At 40.8% G+C, this 22,394-nt stretch overlaps 1 protein-coding gene and 1 long non-coding RNA gene across 10 annotated transcripts in view; one reads left to right on the top strand and one right to left on the bottom strand.

Annotated features, from left to right (window-relative positions):
• The window catches only part of KMT2E (lysine methyltransferase 2E (inactive)), a 62,255-nt gene extending 51,364 nt beyond the window's left edge, over positions 1-10,891 (bottom strand). The window contains exons 1-2 of one of the 6 annotated variants that reach the window (XM_075738608.1): positions 10,539-10,891; positions 2,901-2,960 (exon numbers count right to left, since the gene is read on the bottom strand). The gene's annotated coding sequence lies outside the window, so the exon portion shown is untranslated. Of the gene's footprint in view, positions 1-2,900; positions 2,961-4,700; positions 4,720-10,538 lie in introns of those variants that run through there. The other 5 variants (XM_075738315.1, XM_075738692.1, XM_075738483.1 and 2 more) reach the window with 5 other exon arrangements.
• Positions 10,892-11,780: 889 nt separating this feature from the next.
• LOC142599428 (uncharacterized) overlaps positions 11,781-22,394 on the top strand; it is a 60,733-nt gene continuing 50,119 nt past the window's right edge. For 3 of the 4 annotated variants that reach the window (XR_012833001.1, XR_012832993.1, XR_012832999.1), the window contains exons 1-2: positions 11,781-12,222; positions 12,401-12,467. This is a non-coding gene — a long non-coding RNA (uncharacterized LOC142599428). Of the gene's footprint in view, positions 12,223-12,400; positions 12,468-12,867; positions 14,264-22,394 lie in introns of those variants that run through there. The other variant, XR_012833004.1, reaches the window with a different exon arrangement.

The raw sequence follows: 22,394 nt of genomic DNA, 5'->3' as shown, positions 1-22,394 counted from the left end.
GATTTACAGATAAAAATTATTCAGACATAAAATACACAAACTAGTTGCATGACAGTCTTAAGCAAGTCCTTTCAGTTGAACCAGCACACGATGCTAATCTGGTTGTAACTTGGAGTCAATTTGAATGTAAAAGCAATCTACCTGTACTAATACAGCGCTAAGCGCAACCCCAAACTTCCATTTGCTCCTAGTAGAAAACTCATGCTACTGTGGGTCCAGGATGGCTCCACAGAATCACCCTGAAACTAACTACAGTTTCCCTTCTCAACAGGGTCTTTCGGGCAAGATGCAGATTTCCAAGATCATACTACTGCTTTCAGGACCTCTGCTGACTCCTGCTGATCTTGGCCATTAGTTGTTTATACAAGTCATCTCAGGTAACAGAGAGAGATGATGAAAAGGTAGTATTCTGTTTGATTTTCTTACCACACCAGGAAAAATAGTCTACAAGGTGTGCTGGTGCCTTCCTTCCCCTTAAAAATGCTTTCTTTATAAGGGGAGGTGGATAAAAACATATTTGAAGTGCTGCTACTCAATACTGCACACAGGAACATAGTTGTTAATGTACCTTAAGATTGACAGACACCAAATCAAGCCTATTACATACACTGAAAAAAGGCAAAAACCCGTAATTTAGAGGACAAACGCTTAAAAACATCTTCTATGCATAAGCTGCCTTTTATTGAGCATGCAATCTAAACATTTTCCTCTTCCCTCCCCCTGATTACATCATATGTGTATACAAGTTTTGCAATCACTAGCAAAAGCAATTCTTGTCATGCCTTCCTTCAGATTTACAGGCCAACAATTTTATCCTATGGTCATTAGAACCACCTTTCCCACAAAGAAATCCACAGGAACAGACCTAAGAAAAGTTGATACACCTATGACCCAGCACAATCTATACAGGTGAAATTTGTAAGTAAAAATGGAGGTATCAGTAGTGTGTCATAGTCCACAAAGCCAGTGTGAAAACTACTGTTTTGAACTGTCACAGAGCCAACAAACTGAGCCTTCCTACTTGGCATCCCTGCGTACAATCTTAACTTTTTTTTTTTTTAATTGGGGGAGAGGGGTTACAGGGAGAAGAGAGAAGAAAACATTAAGAAACTTCTACTATAAAAATTGTTTTGCTAAACTGCTCTCCACTGCTGCTCTGTACACTCACATCTTCTCTATAAAATAGGTTATTTGGAAAACTAGTGAAAGAAATTGATATTTTAATGGTACTCTAGATGCTCTTTAAGTAGTGAACTACTCTGTGTGCACCAGTGTGTGTATACATACGATATGTATGTATCTATACAAATCTGTAAAAATACATGCAGTACGTATATACGGAGCATAAATACATTTATCAAAGTAATCTGAATATTTATCGCTGGCTGTTTCTAAGGAGACGACACATCTTTAATCAGACTAGAAGCAGAATACATGAATAAATGACTAATCTTACCCACAAGGAAATTCCTTCTCTGTTTCCCCTGACATGCTCCACCATGGTATAGATATTGCTAAGAGATTAGGAGAGATATCCAACTTCCAAATGTTACACCACTGCAGCTGCAGTATGAAATATGCAGGCTTAGAAACAACTAGGAGTCCAAATTCAGACCTTTGCTACTGTTTGCTGCTCTCTATGGTAACCTAACAGATAAGTTAGCAGTCTGCTTCAAATTTGTGCTGAGACAAAAAAGGGTAGCAGGTAAGAATAAGACACAGTAGGCACACTCAAATACAATATACAAATTAGGACCCATTAATGACCAAGTCCTGAAAATCACATAGAAGAAACAAGTTGTTCTAAAAGAAATCTGGTTTCCTATGTATTTGTAGTTTGTGCCCGAACATTCCCACTGACCTAATGTTCTCTGTATCCCTCTCATATCTTCCTCATCACAATATTAACCGGTCCTGTTGTCACAAGCCCCTCAACCTCCTACACCCTCCACACTGACCTACACATTGTAAGTAGTCAAGTCCACCTCACCTCCTTCTCACATGCCCTGTCAGCCAGCCAGAGGAGGGGAAAAAAAAAAAAAAAAAGAAAAAAAGTACCTGCTATGCCTGTTTTGGAGCTATACACATGACAGATAATGGCTAAAATCGTTATGCTTCCTCTCCCTGCTTCTCCCAGGACACTGCTCATAGCTGCCCCTTTCCATCCCCTTTTGGATTTTCATTAATCTTCAGAGATCTCAAGGGGACTAAGTTCCTAACTCTATCAAATGTTTGTTTTTTTAAGTTACTGGTTGTACTGAGAGAGACCAACAGATTATTAGACCAACTTATTTAAGAAACACAGCTATTACAGCCAAACTACTACAAGGTAAGGGTCCTCCTCCTACTTTGCTTTTAAGCCAGTGCCAATATAGAGTAAGAACAAGCATGGTGAAGTAAAGAGTTCATCAGCACGCTTATGAACATCCTGATACAATAAATACAGGACTTTACATTCAAAGACCTGTCATGTTTGGAACAACAACCAAACTTCATGCATTGGCCTTGAGATTGGGATCTAGAACAAAGAAAAAAAAACAAAAACAAAAAAAACCACCCCTTGCCTTCTCCATGGTATTCAAGATTAATGCATAAAAACCCCTTTAGTTTCTATCAAGTAAGTATCAGTTCTTCAGTATACAGGTCATTACATGCATTACACCAACTGTAGTCAGTGGAAAGAAAGCTGCCCTTTTAAGTATAAACCTAGAATCAGCCTGTCAGTTAGCAAAGTTTCTGCCGTACAGAAGAGCTAGTTTCCACTGGCTGTAGGTTATCTTCCCTTTACTATTTGGTCCAAGAGTGCTGCTCTTGTGTAGTCCTGAAGAAGTGATGAAAAGTGATCCCTCTTCCTCAAATATTTATGCCAGTCCATTAAAACATGGAAGACTTCCCCTTACCTCTTCTCTCTCTTCACTCCTCCTTTTCTTCTCTCAGTGGAAGTTAGACAAAATATGGGACTAGGAAGAAAAAAAGAATGAGTGGTAGAAGGGAAATAAAGGTAAATGCAGTTACAGAAAGAATTAGTTTATTCAACAGAAATCTATCAAAGAAGCAGTAAGCTGAGGTATAGAGAAAAATACCATGCTTGTAGATTTGGTTTTGTGTTTACAGAAATCAATCCCCAAAATTGAAAATTAACTGCCAATCACTTGATGTCTCTAAGTTTACTAAACACCTGCCATACTTCTTAAACCACACACAAAAAGGCCTATCCATTCAAAAAGTACAAATTATTTGAGCTGGAGAGTCAAGGAATTGTAAAATACAAGACAAGTACAGCACATGAAGAAGAGTAGGAGAAAAATTACTTTTTGACAGCAATATTCTTTTTGCTTCAAGAAGTATATACTAACTACCTAACATTAGTGTGTTACACTGTATCACTGCAAGATGTAAAATTCCTCTAAATAGAAATTCAGAGGTTAAGGAAAAAAAATGAAGTGGTTTCCCAGTAAAAAGATCTTGGCTTTAAGTCATTCTATCAGCTGTTTTAATGCAAACATTTTTCTCCATCTACCACAAAGTTGTTAATAACTGCTGATTAAACTTACACAAAATACCTGTACGTGACTTACAAATTCTTCTCCAAGAAAACATTATTTATACCTAAGTTATTATTCTTGACAAATATTTCAAAATATAAAGTGTTTCTGCAAGTACATACAGTCCACATTCTGTAAGGATACTCTGTAAGTCATGTCTACAGCTGTAAGGGCTAAGTATATTTATTTTTTACTAAACGTAACAGTATACTTCATGGTGATTAAGTCACTAGAACGTCTAAATTCTAAGGCCCAGTATTCCTCCCAAGACGAAGTAAGGCTTTTTTGGGGGAGAAACACGTGGCTACAAATACATGTTGGTATTGCCTTCAACAATCTAAACATTTTGCTGGCTTCCTGACATCAAATAAAATAATTAATTTAGTTTTTCTATGCTGCTTAATAAGACTTGGAAGTCTACTGCAATTATTAGATCCCTACTACACAAGAAGTAAACTCTTTTGACTTATTTGACATTTCAGCTAAACAAATTTCTATTTTGATGCGTTTTCATTTAGGTAGATTCCAAAAAACTAGTTCCTGTTTTATCAGTGACATTTGAGTTACACGAATAGCATAACAGCACTTCTACTTTTACTTCTGGAAGCAGTTTGTAGACATTCACCTAGCTGTTACACTTATGTCTAAGAATCTAAACACAAGCAAGTCAGAAAGTTGCCCTCCTTCAAACAGAAGTTTTAATTATTTCTAGCAGTTAGAAGAATTTTTTAAATCTAACTTTAACCACAGTTCAACCTGGACTGTATTTCTTGGTAACAACTTGGCAGTATTTCAATGGTCTTTAATAAGATTTTGGGAGGAAGAGGGCAAGAGAGGGTGAGGGGACAGTGTCATGTTCAAGGACAGCCTTCATGACAGTTCGTGTTCGAGGTTTAGGATCAAAAGACCTTTCCTACTTTTAAGAAAACAAAACCCAGTTCATTTTCAATTGCAATTATCTTGCAAAGCTACACTGAGTGATTTGTGTTAAGAAATTTAGATTCTATGCATTTGTAACTTTATATCTTTGTGTTTTCAAAGGAGAGCTCAGCATGTTTTTTAATTGTAGTGACAAAGACATGAAATATGTCACCTTAGAATGAACACAACAAAGAAATTCTGCCCAGCAATGGAAGCACAAAACGCACCTTTTACCTTTCAATACTACTGCCACACAGAAGAGGTGCGGGGGGGGGGGGGGGGGGGGGGGGAGGAAGACGCGGTTTGTCTTTTGTCTTCCAATACAGAAGACGTGATTGGAAAGGAAGAGACAGCAAAGAATGAACATTATAAAAAAACCCCCACTAGTCATTCCTAAAAATCCTCCATAATGATACTAAAGAATGAGATTCCCAATAAGTGAAAGATCGATTAGCTGTATTAATTGGTAAAGCATCTGAGGGAGGAATCTAATCCTTATAACCAGTTAAATAACTACTGTATTGTTTATCATTATATATAAAAGTATTCATGTTTCTTTCACAGTTCTAGAATGGTAAATTTGAGAACAAATGAGGTGTAATCTTTCTATACCTTTCCCAAAAACTCTAAGTAAGTTGCTGTAATTCTCAAGTCTTCACCTTCAGTTTAAGTAGAACCTACTAAAAACATTCGTCGTTGGAAAAGTTTCTTTAAACCAACAGTTAAGACAGGATTAACTGTCTAGACTCGGAATATCATCTGTCTTGTGATATGGTTTTAAACACAGCCCCATTATAACCATACTAATTAGGAGTTAGCTGCTTTTGTCTACTCAAGGCAAGCAAGAGCATCACCTGCTGTTAAAGAAAAAACTAACTTTAGATCTAGTCAAGTCAGAGGAGTTAAAGAGTAATGAACATGGAACCAATTTAAATATTCAGAGCTCCTCAGCGTAAAAGATCCAAATCTACCATCCCTATATACATTTTAAATTCTCACTTTGCAAATATAGGATATTATTTTTGTCACTTTCTACAACTGATGAAATAACCAACAATGGACAACAGATTATAGGTCCTCCTTCTTAAGTTGTAATAAAAGTACAATAATGGCATTAAAATCTAGTCTTATCATCTTGTCTTTGAACTTTACGGCAATTTAGTTTTGAGATAAAGATATAAAAGTGAATGATTACCTAGACTACGATGGCATAAAACAATACACAAAACACAACTACAAATGAGAACAAAATAAAAAAAAAAAGCTTCTCTAAACCTGAGCATGCACTATGACATTTTAATATCTACACCTACTGAAAATGTTAACTTAAAACTAAATTCTAAAACCAGGATCAATACTACTTTGGCATTCCCATACTTAGCCTGATGTACAAAACTACTGGTCCCTTGCAAGTCTCACCTACGTTCTACAACATTGCCTCTCTATCTAAGCAATGTATGAACCATCACATAAAAGGAGAGACAGCGCTCTTAAAAATATGCAAAGCTAACACACTCTACCTCACACTGGATGCAATCTATGTGCTACTTCAATATATTCTTCATTGGTACTTTTGAAACACGTAACTTGAGTGGACACTGTGATTTACTATAGCTCTTACCAATTATTTTCATTTTAAAAATAAAGGTAAGAAAGCACTTAAGTCAGGCATGTTAAAAAAATATCCTTTGTACAACAAAACTGTCTTCAAAGGTTTACAGATAACCTTAATTATTAAAATTTTCTAACAACTAGTACAGCTTATAATCTTGCCTGTTTCATTAATACCACATTAAGATTGATAAAAGAAAATAAAAATAACCTCAATCTCCTACCAAGTATATGAAATCTTGACAAGATTTCATTTAAATAACTTGTTTGTTATGCCTTAAGGGTAACAACAGTTTTGTCTTTGAATACAACTATGGCAGGTTTTTTTGTAGTATGAAGGTCATGAGCAGAATTTTGGATCCTCAAAGAGATTAGGTTAACTTTTGTGGGTGTGATTCTTTGGTTAGTAAGAAAACGTGAACACTGATGTAATTAGAAATATTCATCTTGCACCATTCAAAAGTCCACTATAGTTAATAAATAATCCAGAATTTGGAAGAAAAAAAAGCATAGTTTTTTCCCTTAATCCACATATGTTGAAACTTTTTTTTTTCTTCCCAGACATGCCTTAAGTTTCATTCTTAGCAATAAATCAAAACTACTATTTGCACAGTGGAAACATTTAAACACTGTACCTGTTCCAAAAACACTGTCCAACAAAATTTGCTTTGGAGAGATTCACAAATGCTCGTTTGTATGGAAGTCACAAGGCCAATAACATAGATGGACTTCTTTAGGATTTCTCCAGGCGTCTGAATTGAGTTTTGGTTTATATTTTCAACAATCTACACCCCTCTCATTTGATTTTTTTTTTTTTTTAGAATGTTACAGGAAAATAGCAAAATACATTAAACCTTCATTTACATGGATCTATTTAGAACAATGCCATGATTCTACAATTATGTACACCACTCCTTAACTAAGTCCCACAAATAGTCCTTACTAAAATTAGTATTAGCATGCACACAAAAATGTCCTTAAATCAAACTGAGATCAGGACTAGGGAGACACTACGGCCTTCAGTGTGACACCAATTTCTGTATTTCTACTGCTTTCCAACAGAATATTAACAGTTGTGTGTGCTGAAATTGTACCAAAGATATGAGGTAATGCAACTCCTAAAAGTAATCTGAATTTTAGTGCTAAGAGAAATTTTCCCTAGATATAGTCTAAAAAGGCAGTATTATTTCCCCTCTGAAATTTCCCAGATGGCAAAAAAAAGCTCACCCAAAAGGCTAAGTGACAGTTAAACACATTTTTCCTTCAGATATAAAAAGCTTGAAGCTACATAAACTGTTTTAGAACTACAGTTCTTATTACTGCATTTGTAATGTTTGTAAATCAGAAATGTTTCTTGAAAAAGAAATTTAGAGTTCAAACCTTCCCTCTTTCAAGAAGTTTTTGTTAGTTTGGGGGGGTTCATTTTTTATGACTATACTTTAACCTATCAACATCAATGGAGGTAAAACACAAAGGTAAGACTTCCTTTGTACTATTGTCTCCTTAAAACAAATCACAGATCTGTTTTTACAAACGGAGAAACTGAGTCACTAAGGCAAATTGACTCACTAAAACTCATATAGGAAAATGCCAGAAGATTTCAAAATTCCCAAGAGGTTCTTAGTGCATAAAATTTGTAATCTATAAGATAAGCTGTAAAAATTGAGTATGAGTATTTTAATCTTTGGGTTTACTTCATCCCCCTCCACCCCCCAAATACTTTCTGCAAAGTGTACAAAATTCTACTCTTTTTATTTTAATCCTGAATCAGATGTCTGCTTGAGAACATGACTGAGACCATGAAGTTAGAAGGCTACACAGCTCTGCAGTCTAAGTCATAATGTTAAAAAAATTATTCACAAGAACAGGAGCTTTAAACCTAGGGAGAGTAAAGGAAAAGACAAAAGGTTTCCAAAAAGGCCCATATATACCCTCTTTAGAATCTTATTAATGTACTTTTTAATAAACAGAGTAAGACATGGTCTATTAAAAAAATCAAATCTACATAAATAAGGAAGGTATGATGGGAGCATGCATTACTGGACTACTAATACATCACTTGGTGGTTGAAATCACTCAGCCTTTGGCCTCAAAACACGCAAAAGGCATGCATTAACAACACTCTAAAAGTCTTACTGTCTTATTGTTCAACTCCAGGTATACCTTAAACTACACATCAGTGCTTCTAAATGGTATCTAAATTAAAATTCTTCAGAAATTGAAGACAGTTTTGCCATTTCAATACCTCACTTTTGATTGTTTAAATCCAGAAGGTTCCAAAGCTATACTAGAATGGGAATTCATACCTCATTAAACCAAGGACAAGATTAAAGACAGGCATACAAAAAAGTGATATTTTTTTTGCTGCTTAAAACATACAGTTTGCAGCCTCCATAGTTTGTATCAGAGTACACCACACCAACTACCAAATAATAAATCCTTGTGACCTCCCTTCCCCCCACCCAAACATATTTATAGTGGTGATACTAAAAGGTTCGTATTTCATTTAGGAAGAAAATTAGAGGTTAGGAACTGCACTTTTCCCCAGTATTTCTATGTGTATTACCACAAATAACAATTTATGCAGCAATATACAAAATAAATTGAAGGGAAAAAAAAGTAACATCAAGATTACATGGTCACAGAAGAAATTCCACATCTTAATAAAGTAACAGGTTATAATCTCACATGCATTATTTCTGTAAGTATTAAGTTCTTTTAGGATTCTCAGACTATGAATACAGGGAATTACTACCCTGATGTCCAGCAAAGGTACTTCCTGGAAGGTGAACATGACGTTCACAAATGTGATTCCACACAGAATCTAGCTGACTGTTTTAGTGATCTTAATCCAGTACTTATTTTGAGAAATATTACTGCTTTTATGTCATTGATGGTATGGACAGATGTACGGTATCCATCACCAACACAGGACCTTTCCAAATTATTAAACCGACATACGTATTACCTTACAGCAACCTATACCCACCCCTCACAGAAGCTGCTTGAGTCTGTTGCCTCTTTCCACCCCCCTTTTCCCCGACAAGAGTGGTCTCGTTCACTTGCCTTTCACACACATAACCAATAAAATTAATCAGCTGGAACACAGCATTTTTAAATCGCAGTAAAGTCAAGAGATGTTTTGTACGTTATTTGAAGGGAACAGTCTTTTCATTTAAACATAATAAGACTCTAATGTGCTGCAGACAAACGCACTGCATGGGGTGTGGAGGACCCGAGCTGATTAGATTACCACAACATCAGCCTGAGGCCGCCATTTTTAGAATCTCTAAAGGACAAAAGAGGGAAATTAAAAAATTTGCTCCACATTTTTTGAAAAGTAACTTTAAAAGTATAGTGATTATAATCAACTAATCATGCATTAGAAGTACAGCCATGGATATCTATCTCTCTTCTCTGATCTGAGCCCTGAATAACAAAACGTTTCATTATTATTCCTTTAAGGTACTGTAAATAAACAGACTAAAACATTCCTAAATCTAGATGCAGCACTGAACTTCTGCTTTTAACGACACGTAGTATGTACCATTCCAGGGACCTCAGGGCTTTTAGCCACCGCACATTCCCTAATGGCTGAGTATGGGGGAATACAGGACCTTTATAATCAGGCTATATTATGTTTCTCTACCCTATTTAGTACTACACAGTGAACCGTTTGTTTCTCCTCCCCTATGTCTGCAGCAATAGGGTTTACCCCACCAATATTTATTTCTTTAAGAAAGAGATTGAAATATGCCACCCAGGGAACACGAACACCGGCTGCAGAAACTAAAGTGAGAAAGGGATGCACCAATATAACTACTTACACCCTGAAGAAAGGGGGTGGAGAGAATGATCCCCTTTTAAATTGGCACAGAAACTCTTGAGGACTGCTTTCCGTTTGTCCAGGTTACACCACGAAGCGGAGATATTAGCAGAGAGGGAGGAAAGGAGGCGGGGGTGTGGAAGGCTGAGAGATTAGGCCTATAACGAGCCATTTTAGTACCACAAAGCAAAAATATACAGGATGGAGGAAGAGAATAGGTTTCCCTAAGCTTCATAAAACTCGATACGCAGTCCCAGTAACATACAAACCCGTTCTTAAAACCACCGGTCTAAGGAAGTGTATGTTGTCACATAATAGCCCCTTTTGGCTCTTTTTCCAAGTATAATGCATATATCTGGCATAACTGCCAAAAAATTCTCCTCAGCTCCTCCAGTTACAGTAACCCGCCATATTCACAAGATATAGCGACAGCCTGCCATTTTTTAACCAAACCCCACAAAAGGAAAACCAAATTCAAGGCAACTTAAACATAATTTAAACACATTTCAGGGTAGGAAGGAGTTATACTCGCACCGAGGGTAAGGAGACGCTCCCGTCGCATTTCGCTCCCTTTTTGCCAACCCCCTCCCGAAAGCACCCACAGCAGAATACGCTGGTAATAACCAAAGACTCACCTGTAATGGTCACAGGCCAGGCAGTAGGACCCCTCAGCTGAGCCCCTTCTCTATCCCAACCAAAACAATGCAACAGCCCCACTGCGGATATCCCTACCCTAGGCAGGACTCAACCCTCAGTAGACTCTGGTAAAAGAAAGAAAAGGGAAAGAAAGGAAAGAGGAGACCCCCCCTCCCCCCAAACCTAGCTCAGTGCGAAGAACCCTACAAGGACCAGCTCGGAAGCGCCTTTGCCTTGGGACCTGTGTACAAACCCCGCTGCCGCCGCTGCTCCCGTGTCTCCCTCCTTTCAGCCTCCTACGCTCCCTCTATGTCACTGCCTCTCTCTGGGAAAATGGCGTCCGCTCTCCCCTCCCTCCCACTGCACGGGGCTCACCCGCCCCGCCTGGCAGGGGCAGGGTTACCAAGGCGAAGCCAAATACCCGCCATTTTGCTTATGGGCTGGGAACGCAATTTGCTCCCGCCGAGCCCTTAGTGTCCATTTTGCAACAGCGCTTCGTACGTTACGCTGAACGGGTCGGGTCTGGGCGCGGCCGAGACACCAGACTGCGGCAGGGACTGGGCAGGGGGGCTGTGAGGAGGTGTGGAGGGAAGTAGGGCAGCGGAGGAGGGGCGGCTGCAGCTGGGGCTGGTGCCGGGGGCGATCCGCAGCCCCGGAGGCGCACACCGCGGGGGAGGGGCAGGGGCTCCGACCCGGGCCGTTCTGGGACCGAACGCGGGCGGGAGGATGTCTGACTCAGAACTGCATCCTCTGAGGCAGAAACGCCAAAACTCCCTCCTCAGCTGCTCTCCCCCCTCCCCCACCTCCGGCTTCCTCCTCACGACCATCGTTACTCTCGGCAAACCTAGTCCGTACGAATCGCAACCTGAGGAGTAAATTTTTCGCCACAAAATACGCGAAAAGCCGGGCAGACCGGCCGGCTCTCGCACACGCAGAGGAACTTACTTGAGGAGCGGGGAGGAGAGGGGGCGAGAAAGGGGAGGGAAGCGGGAGCTTTGGCTGAGACCCGTTCGGGGCGATGGAGGGGTTTTGGCTGAATCTTTCCTGTCAGTAAGAGACTCAAGGCTGAGAACCTTCTCCGAAGCGTTTAAGGCTCATATAGAAGGCAAGTGGGAGAGAACTTCTTTTCGTAAAGCGAGTGGGACAGCACTAGCTGAAGGCGCTTCTTTTCTGCAGGCGAGACGAGCAGTGAATGAGCCTGGCTTCCCCTTTAGGGAACGGCACTTGGGGAGCAGGTACGGTCTGCTTTTATTCGGACCAGTGGCAGCCGGCAAACTGAGAGGCTCGCTTAACGTTTCGGGGCACACGCAGCCTCTGCCGTTTGTACCGAGCTCCTCTTCCTTCCGCCATATCCCTTCCCAGCTCCCGTGCTGCCCGCACACCGCCCTGCTCTCCCTGCCCGGCTTCAGCCCCTCCAGCGATATGGCTGATTGAGGGAGGGGAGGCGGCGGCTGGGGTTTCATTCGACGCCCACCAGGGGCTGAGCGAGCCTCCTTCAGTGCGCAAACTCGGGGCACCAGATAAAAGCTGGGCTGGCAGCTCTTACCGTGCCTCGATGGAGCCGCCACAATCGGGTGACTGGAGAAGCAGTTAGCAGCAGCGCCATAGACTAGCGTCCCCCCACACCTTGGGCAGAGAGTTTGGGGCTCTAAACAGCTGCTGCTGCGGCAGGAGGGAGCCGAGGTGAAGGGATCTGCTAGCTGGTTGGACGCAGAGGAGGCGGCTGTAATGGGGCATTGAGTCTGAGGGAGGAGGGGGGGCGATTAAACGTCTTGTGATCATGGCGGAGTCTATGGGTATTTTTTCCTGTCTAACTCTTCTGTGCGTGTGTCTCTGTTTCTCTCTTTCTCTCTCTCCTCAGGGCGCTTGGCTGGGGCTGCTCGCTCGGGTTCTGCCTGTTGTTGCGCGAAATGGCGGCTGGCGTCTTGGTGGGTTTGGTTGTCGGTTTTTTGTGTAGGTTTTTTCTTTTTTTTTTTTTCTTTTGCTGCTTCCCCTCCTATTCCCCTCCCCCCACTTGTGCCTTGGCTGCCGCTCCGTAGCGAACCGCGGCGGAGACTGAGTCAGGAGGGGGGAGGGAGCTGCGCGGGCGCCAATAGCCAGGCCGGCCGCGCTAGCCCGGCGCGTTCTGATTGGCTGGCGCTGACATCATCCTGCAGCAGGGGCAGCCGCAGCTGGGCAGGGTTGGGGAGCTGCCGGGGGAGGTTGGTGCAAAGGGAGAAAACGGGCGCCATGATTTCAGCGCGAGGGAGGACTTGACGGGCGGGGGATCCCCGAAGAGCTGGTGAAAAGGAAAACGGGAACAGGCCTTGGCTTCTCTTTCTCAAACAGTGCCGGGGCTGTGAGGAGAGGAGCGGGGGAAGAGCGAGAGAGGAGCATCTTGTGCCTGCTTTTGTAACTGCGTCAATACAAGATGGCGCAGGGTCTCCCTGGAGAGGGAAGGGAGTTGCACGTCCGCCGGAGGTCATGTGACCGCGTTGCATTCTTGTGGGGTTTGGCTGCAAACCAAGCTGGCTGAGGCGGCGGCGGCGGCTGCCCGGGAGAGTCCGCGCTTCCCTCCCCCCTCCCCGCACTGTGCCGTCGGTGCCGCGTTGGTTCCCATTTCCCTTCCCCCATTAACCTTATGCACGAGGGTGTAGCTGCTGCTGAGGAAGGTTCTCGCTTCTCCTTATTCTCCACCCATCTCCAGGGTGTAGCTGCTCTCGGGGGAAGCTTTCCATTCCGCCCCCTCTGCGTACGGCTTTACCCACCGCAAGGGAAAGTTTCCCCTTCGGCGCCTACTAGCTCCGCCCGAGTGTGGGAGCGGGCCGTGCGCGGCTCCTGTGCCGGGCCTTCAGCGGCCGGGTGTACGAACGTGAATGCCGCCCGCTCTCGCTCGGCTTCCCCTTCTCGTCTGTGGGAGCGCTTTAATACCTAAATTAGGTTCCCCGGAATAAGTTGCTGAAAGAGTCAGTTTAAGCGATGTTTAAATAACCTTATAAAAAACAGCTAAGGAAAATGTATAGGCTGTGCGGAGTTGTCCTGAGGAGGAGGTCGTCGCACTTCCACTGTTGCTTTGCCGGGGGTGTGGGGTGGGAGCCGAAGGAGAAACCTGCAAGCTATTAATGACTTTATTCTATTTGAACAGAACTTCGTTATGGAAAAACGGATCGATATTCTTTTATTTGTGTGTTGTTGAATCCTGTTGTAGGAGTTGAGCAGCTTTTCTGTGGGGTAATGTGGCGTTGTATTACAAAGTTAGGCTGTGGATGGCCTGCATCTATAACACAGGGATTTAAGTGTATACTTTGTGAAAATGAAAACGATGGTATGCAAATATCGTGAAGATGCCCTATGTCTTTCTGAAATTTATAAGAAAATGAACTTGTAACACAGGTCTGGGTAGGCTTGGAAGCTTGGTGCAAACATTTTCTGGGTTTTTATTTTAGTATTCTGATGGGGAGAAGTGAAAAATTTGTGTTTTCCAATCCTAACACTTCTTTTTTTTCTTTAGGGAATGCAACTGTTTGGGTGGGGTTCTCATGTTTTCATAGCATTTCAGTGCTAGTTCCTGTGTCTTGTTCGTGTGTGGCAGGATGTAAGTTTAGCCTCTGCATCTAACCCAACGAACAAATTAACTCTTAAAATTGCTGATGCTTTAAGGGTGATGGTTTGTTCCGTTTAGAAATGTTTCATAGCATTCTTCCTGTTCTTAGTCTGTCCCCAGGTAGATAGGAGTATTTTTCTTTTTCTTTTTTTTCCCTCTACAGTAATAACCTAATGGAGGCTAAAGCTTCACCACTTGGTCAGTGTGTTGAGAGAACTGGTGGAATGAAAGTTACTGGGTATATGACGAATATAGAAGACTTCTGTATAATAGATGCTACTTAATGCGTGTTACATAAGTAATATGGTGAGGTGGAGTCTAGTTACATAAGAACTGACTGGGGACTTGGGAGCTGCTGTAAGTAGTCCATATTAGTTGCAGATATAGCCTGCAGGGCATCTGTGTCTTGAGGGGGAGGGGTAGAACAACAGGATTGAAAGCATCTAATAGTGCCACATTTTTCCTTTGTAGGTTATATAAAGGATACCAGGAAAGAAATGGAGGAGACAGTAATTAAGGATGACACAGTGTGAAGCTCTCAAAAATTTGGAGTCTCATTTGAGCCTAGCTCTTAAGATATAAGCTCTGCTTCCTGAAAGAACAGCCACTCCCGCTTTTTTTGGGAGTCAGATGGTGGCTGTCAGCTGAGCACTGCACTGATGGATTTTGTTCTGTGCAGACTACTATAAAGAGCAGGGCTCTTGAGTCCTAGACATTGTAAGCCTTTTTTTTTAAAAAAAAAAAAAAGCTTACTGGAAATGGTGTTATGAGGAAGCAGTTGGTTTGTTGACCAAACATTTAAGTGACTGGATTACTGATTCTTCTTGTGTAGGCATAGTATGACACAAGGTAAATAGAAACTTCCAGACAGGCTTTCAGTATACAGTGATTCTTTTGATACAGAACATGTTTATTTGGGACCTGACATTGTGAATATTTTGTTGCAGATGTGTTAAATGAAGAACATTAATCTGAACTGAAGATGAGGAAAAAACATATTTCTGTTTTAGTAGTACCTATACTTAGGCAGGTATTCCATAATTATGAAATAGGGAGTAGTTGCCTACCTCACTGTAAGGGAGCAGTTTGAATGCTTATGTTAAAGTAGTTTATATAGAATACCTGGAAATCAAAAGCTTAACTGTGACAGCTAGAGCTTTAATTTTTAGAGCACCCTTTTAGGTAGCTCACACTAATACCAGATTTTACTTCGAAAACCAAGAAGTGAACTACTTTAAAAGTTCGCGAAGTGGTAACTTATTGCAGCGGTACTTGAATTGAGGTGTCTCTTTGCTTTTATGAAGCTCTAGAAATGAAGGCAAGTTTTAATGAGCTCATAATATTTGTTTCTTTCAAGGTGACTTTATTAGCTGGTCTCAGGGAAGCAGTATTAGTTATTTTCAAAGAAGCAGTGACTCCAGCAGTGTTGCAGTGTAGTCTCAAAACAATGTCTGATGCATTCTGAATTACTTCTGCTGTAGGAGATGAGTTTAAAAAAAACAAATGTGCATGCTAATTTGAGACTGAAACCTCAGGGGAGGGGATTTCCCCAAAGGCCAGTCTGATGCAAGGTGTGATCTTAATCTAGAAGGTGAGGGGAAGGAAGGGAGCTGTAGGAGAAGGGCAACTGGGTAAAAACAAGCACGTAGCTTGCATTTATGGTAGCTACTAGGGAGAGAAAGTTTCCACCAAACTACAATTCTTTTTATAAGGATACTTCAATTGGCTGGATGTCCTCCAGCAGTTATATTTGTGGTTCTGACTTGCCAGGCTAGCCTGTCTGTGCCTGTATGTGTTGTCTGTGCTTTTGCTAAGACCTTTTATTTAAACACTGTTGTTTATCTTCAGCCTTACAAAGGGACTGAGGAGTTCAAGGGTATGTAGGGGAGAAAAGAGAGAGATACTAACAGTGTAATGGATCTGAGTATGCATTAGTGCCATAGTTGAAGTGGTGCTCATGCTGAAAGATGATCCTGCACCTTTTCACAGCTGTTCATTCTTGCTCCTGCACCACTCTTTTTTGATGGTGCAAGTGATCATGTGGGGAAATAGAAGAATGGATCTAGCATAAGTGTAATTGTAATGATTGGTTTTCTAGTGTGACTGTTCATTGTGTGCCTTCACAAACATTCCTGTGTGAACAGGAGTAGGAAGAAGCAGCTGCAAGGAGAATGGAGATGTGCAGGTTTTAACTGTTAGTGAAATTAGATATTTTTTCTTAGCAAAGATGCAGTTCTTAAGGAATTTTGAGAGGCACCTCTTAAAGGCACTTGGCTAGTGCAGCCAGAATTATGGCTTAAGGAGTCAAGCACACTAAAAAAAAAAAAAATTCAGAACTTTTTAAGGTTATGTAAGGTACTGCTAGATTCACCTGCATTTGTAGGTGGCAAGATCATTTTGGATTCCCTGAAATTATAGCCTACAAAAACAAGTGAAATGCTATTTCTTCTCAGCTGTAGCCTGGTTAAGTGTTTGTGGGATTTTGGACTTAAGGAGCTCGTTTGGTTGGAAGAGGGTAAAACTTGGAATAGGCTTGTTTCTTCCAGAAGTGGTTGATAATCTAATAACTGGGGTATTCAGTGAAGAGTTACTCTCACTGGATGAGTTCTGAGCTAATCTTAAAAAATACCTGTGGGTTATAGTGGTCACTAGTCAAATGAGTATGTGTTATTTGCATGTAGTAGAGCAGGTCCAGTGACTGCCAACTGATCACTTTATCTACCTGGATGTGGAAAGACTGTTCAAGGCTTGAACAGCAGCAGGACTGGGCAGGAACTTCCTTTGCACACCACTTCAGGCTTTGTGTTATGATGAGCTCTTCTGAAAAACTTGAGACTAATAAGGTGTTTTTCTAGAAGGAAAACAAGTTATTGACTGGTTCTACAATTCTTAACAGTTGAGTTCCTCACTTAAAGGAGCAAGTTTAAAGCTGTTGTGTGGCCTTTTAATCCCAGGATTAGTGGGGATTTGCACCAAGTCCAGCTTGTGGTATGACCTTTGGGTAGTGAAGTGGGGCAGTGGTTTGTTTTCTCCTTCTACCATGACCTTGTTATTTGAAGTACTCTTTCTGATGAACTTCTGGTTGCTTTGGAGAGCAGTATTAAGCTCTTTCCTCAGTCATTGTTAAGATGCAGGCAGTGTAAGCAGAATGGTGGTTCTTGAGGATCGTTAGGAAGAAAATGGGGGAAAATACACACTTCAAGAGTTGGGCTGTGCTAGAGTCAGGAACTAACTGAACTGTGGGCTCCAGCAACCTAGAACTGCAGCTGAGAGTAGTCCTGTCACAGAGAAAGCAGTTGTTTGTGTTGCTTGTACACTTGGAAACCAAACAAAACTTCTGTATTTGTGTGGTTACTAACTGTTGGACAAAAGAGGTTCCTTATCTCTGCTGAAACTTCTTGTGACTTACCTAAAGGGAGCTTTTTAATGGGGGTAGGCAACAACTACAAGCTCAACAAATATATTTCCCACACTCCTGTGGTTGAATATGGAAGCACTGTCTGCTAGCATGTTAATGATGCACAGTTATGCAGTTTTTCTTATTAAAAAGCAGAAATGCAGCTTGAGTGCAGCAGTATTTAATGTCTCTTCAAAAGTTTTAGCTTTTGAAGACTGCTGTAGTCCTGCTCAATGTGGCCTATTAGGACTCAGAACACTTTCAGAAATACAGAACTCTGACGGCAGAATGGTATACTCAGAATGGGTAGCTTTCTGACATTGACTACCATTTGCTGTAATGATTTGTTTCCTGCCAACTTCAGTAGGTGTGCAACTAACAAAATTTTGTATTGGTGGAGTTCAGTCCTTAGTATCTGATCTACAGGAATTAGTAGTATGTGTCTTTTTGTCTAGCTGGTTGTCATGTGTACACATCTCTGATAGCTGTTCGATCCAGTGTTAGTACAACTGCTATAAACCAACCAAATAGAAGTCCAAAACTACCTTGTGTGACAGATCTGGGGTGTGTCAAAACTAGTGGGGAGGGCACAAAAGGAACTTAAGCTGAAGAGCCATCTGGAAAACAAGCATTATCATCTAATTGTTGTGCTAAACTCCCTCTTTTCCTTTCCTCCTATGTTCCTGTCTCATTATCAGGTTAGATGACTGTCATGTGATTTCTCAAATTTAAGTGGAAAAAAAAATAACTGGAGGTGCAAAGTTGTGCTGCTTTATTAGTGCAGGCAAAGCAATCTATTGAAGAGACTGTGAGACTATAGCTGGTCGTGAGATAGTAATTTAGTCTCTAGCCTAAGAGGTCTTTTGCCAACTTCATTCCCCAGTGAGTGCTAAACTCTGCTATGAATGTGCTGCTTCATTTTGGGTCATGATGTTTGTGGCCCAGTGTCTCAGCAGATAGGACTACATCAAGCAGTCTATCAGACAACAGAGTAAGTTGTCTCAAATTGCATCTGGAAGAACTGTGGGCCTTCTAATTAAAAACATTATAAGAGCATGTTACTTAAAATGTCATTGTCACAGTTAGCTGATTTAGAAGACTACTCTTTGCAAAATGAAACTTTTATCAGAGGGGTGCTATACTTTGAGTTCATCTCCAAAGCTATGCTCCGTTACCCCAGCATTTGTATGTTGGAACAAGTTCATAAGCTTATAAAGGCATGCTGGGCAGTTGTCAGATCCTATTTTTAAACCGTTTCTGAGAACCGCTTCTGTCTCCCATCTTTGTACAAGCATAGGAAAGGCTATACTTCATGCAGGAGCCACAGTGTCTGGGCTCAGCTAACAGTGATTTTTGAACTTGAGCGTCTCCTCTTCAGAGATAGTAAAGTTGAGTCCGCACTGACTTCTCTTGGGGAGGGGAAATGGTGATAGCCCACTGCCGCTATTTCCTGGTTATTGAGTCCTTGGCTATAACTACCTATAATAGAAGATACAGATCTTGGGTGCTTGACAGACTAACGAAACTTTAATAGGAATCCTGATGGCTAGTGCCAAAGCACCTGCTTTGCTATACTTAATAGAGTACAGGAAAAGTAGAGAGCTGGGACAGTCTTTCTCTCCTGGTGAATCTTAAATGTGATGACTTTGCTTAATAATCTGCTACTGATTTGCAGTTACCAATTTACTACAATTGTGTTATACTACTGTACACCACCTTTAAATTTCCCCTAACATTGGAAAGTGGCATAAAAATGCAACTGGGTTCTGTATGCAGGTAGGTTTGTACTTTAGGGTTTTTCATCCAAGGACATCTACTTCACACTAGGCTTGAAATACAAGCACTCAATATGGGTGTTAACATACTCTTGCTATCCTAGGGAGAGAATTCAAAAATTGAAGGGCCACTTCAGAAAATACATATTAGGTAGTTTTGGGCAAAAGTAAAGAATACTGATGAGGCATGTAGACTTGCTTTTGTTTGTCTTTTAAAATTGGCAGGCACGGATATTTCAAACTGGGTTAAGTACTATGAACAGGAAGAAAAAATCATGCTGCTGTAAGATGAATTATACAGTGCAGCATACTGAGTTCTACGTGTTTTAAAACTTTTTCATCAAGAGACTCCTCAAACACTGCAGTTGCTAGTGTAAACCTAATTGGTGGGAGGCAATCATCGTTTCAAAACATTATTAGGACTGTACCCTGAAGGCTGTAGCTAAGCCTGCACTACTTCTAAGAGTTGGCAGTGCAGGGTCTTCTAACTTTTTTTTTTGTAGAACAGGCAAGCTGCTCCTCCACACTTTCTACATTGTGTGCTACAAGTATGACTGGCCTTGGAAGTGCAGCTGTTTGCTAAATTGGCTTGTCTTGTCTTCTGTTTCAGTGGTATGACTACTTAATAATCTTGTTCCCATTTAGGTAAATTGGAGTAGTTATCTGCTTGTCTCCTTGGTATGTTACCTAAATTTTGCCTTATAGGTTAAGTGTTAGTGCTTATATAAAGGGGAAAACTTGTCATTGGACTTGTTGTAACCTCATCGTACAGTTATACCCCTCAAACAGATTACCTTGCACACTTGACCTTTTATTAAGTCTGTTTGCTTAAATGTGCCCTTTAATTTCAATAATGCAATGATTCTGCAGTGTGTTCTAAAACTGTTTCCTCATTTAAAATAAAAAGCTCTCAACTCCACACGCTTTTGTAAACTGGCAAAAATATTCATGCACTTGCATCCTTTTCTGTTCTGTTTAATGGCTCTGCCTTACATAGTTTGATCAGAACTATAGGCTTATGTCTCAGAAATTTCTCATGTGACTACTTATATCCTTTGAATATCTTTTGTAAATAGCATATCACAAGTAAGCAGGGATTGAACTGTCTACAGATGCTGCTTCTATCTAGAAGGGACTTGCTGGAATGTAGTTGTGCATGTCTGCAGATGCTGTGTAAAGCTTGGATTCTTTTTTTTCCTCTACACAGCCTATGTATTTAACAGGAAGCGGCTTGCTCTGGGTGCCTCTTTTTGCTAGAATAGTGTTGAGCAACAATTATGTACTGATTGCACTCAGTACAAGTAAACTCTACATCCTGTTTAGAATAGGATGTACATATTAACAAGTGTAAAACATCTGTTGCATCTTCCTAGAAATAGCATGTTGCAGTCTTGGATATTTCAATTTCACAGCTGTTCAGAAGCCATTCCATATTTAAAATCCAAAGCCTTTAAAGGGATGTCTGAAGTAAGAGTTTAAAATAGGTAGTGGGTTTTTATTATATGATGCAGGAATGAGTATCATTTTGGAGTTGGTACTCTTTACCCTTCTGCATCATCAGTCCTTTTGGTGACACTCCCCACTATAGTAATAAAACATCAAAGAGCAAAAAACAACTGAACTGGCTGTCCAGGAAGGTAAGTCCAGTAGACTTCATTTTTCTGTATGTACCTCTTAGATTCTTGGTTGAATCTGAATTTTGGATATGCCCAGTTGGCACTGGAGTGAAGGACAGGTTTCTTTACTGCTTAGAAACACTTTTGCTGTAGCTCATAAGCTGAAATCTAGCTCTACTTGTCATGTGATACATAAAGATGAGATGTTTAATGAAACTCATTTGCTTTTCCCTTATACAAGTCTTAACATGTGAGCATTGATTATTTTTTTAATATATTTTTGAGTCCCATTAAGCAAGAGCATGTCTGACTTGTGATACCTTTTTGAAACTCCCTTACAATCAAATACTCAGTGCTCAACTGGAAATGCTCAAAGGGGATTCCTGGCCTTCTTGACTGTTGCAGGGAGAAAAAAAATTCTTCTGTAACATGTACCAGAGATCCATTTAGTCTGTTTAATGTTCTTCAGTACATGTGAGATAAAACAGGCAAAACACAAAATATCAATATATATGAATGACCATGCTTATTACAGGTGACCAAAGGGAGAATGAGGCCTCTAGAGGTAATTGCAGCTCTTCAGGGGGAGGAATGAAAGAACAGATGGGTTGAAGCAAAGAGTGTATTCCTGATGTTAACCAGAGAATAGTTACTGGAAAACTATTCTCATCAGTGCTTGTGGGTTTTCCAAGCTGTTTTTCACTAAAAAAAAAAAAAAAAAGCCTGAATCAAGTACATCATTAGTGGTCTTGCCTTTAACTGCAGTAAGAGTGTGGACTGTGAGAAGGAAACTTGACTGAAATCTAGCTGTCTTGGTTGTAAAATAAGCAGGCCTAACCTGTAGTTCTTGAAAAGCATACAGATTTTAAGTGGCTCAAGGCTATGTCTAGAGTAGATCATGGAAATTATGAAAACAGAGGTATTGTATGCAACTGCAGAATTCTGAAAGAAGAGTTTAGGGGGGGATCTTCTGCATGTGAATAACATCCCTATTTCAAGCAGTTGTGCTGCATCCTGCATCACATGATTGCTAGCTGTTGTGTAACAGGAAAGCCTGGCTTTTTTTCCATTCATCTTATGGAGCTCGTGGAGGGAAACACAGATTGGACTTGTATTTAACTATAACTTCCTTCCTGTTGGGAACTCGTGTCTGAACTGTTACGGATTTCTGGCACTTAATCTGCCATGTGAAATACTTTGGTTTCCTGCCCATATGTGAAATTTGAGTAAGCTTTAGAGTCTTGAGGGGTGGAGAGGGTGACTGGGAGTAATCTTTCTGTGGGATTAGAAAGTCATTCCATGATTGTCTCCCTCCCCAGCTTTCTGGATGGGTACAACTAGGTCTACTATGGTATATTACAGTCAGCTGTGGTATGTATAAGCTAACAATATAGCACCTAAGACCTACTTAAGCTTTTTTATTCTCAAATTTAAGCGTTCTTACTTTCAAAACTTAAGATAGTTTTGCTATATCTGAGTCATGC

The sequence above is a fragment of the Balearica regulorum genome, chromosome 1 (assembly GCF_011004875.1).
Source record: "Balearica regulorum gibbericeps isolate bBalReg1 chromosome 1, bBalReg1.pri, whole genome shotgun sequence".
NCBI lineage: Eukaryota > Metazoa > Chordata > Aves > Gruiformes > Gruidae > Balearica > Balearica regulorum.
Note: the sequence above shows the minus strand (reverse complement) of the source record. Positions and strands in the feature narration are given on the sequence as shown.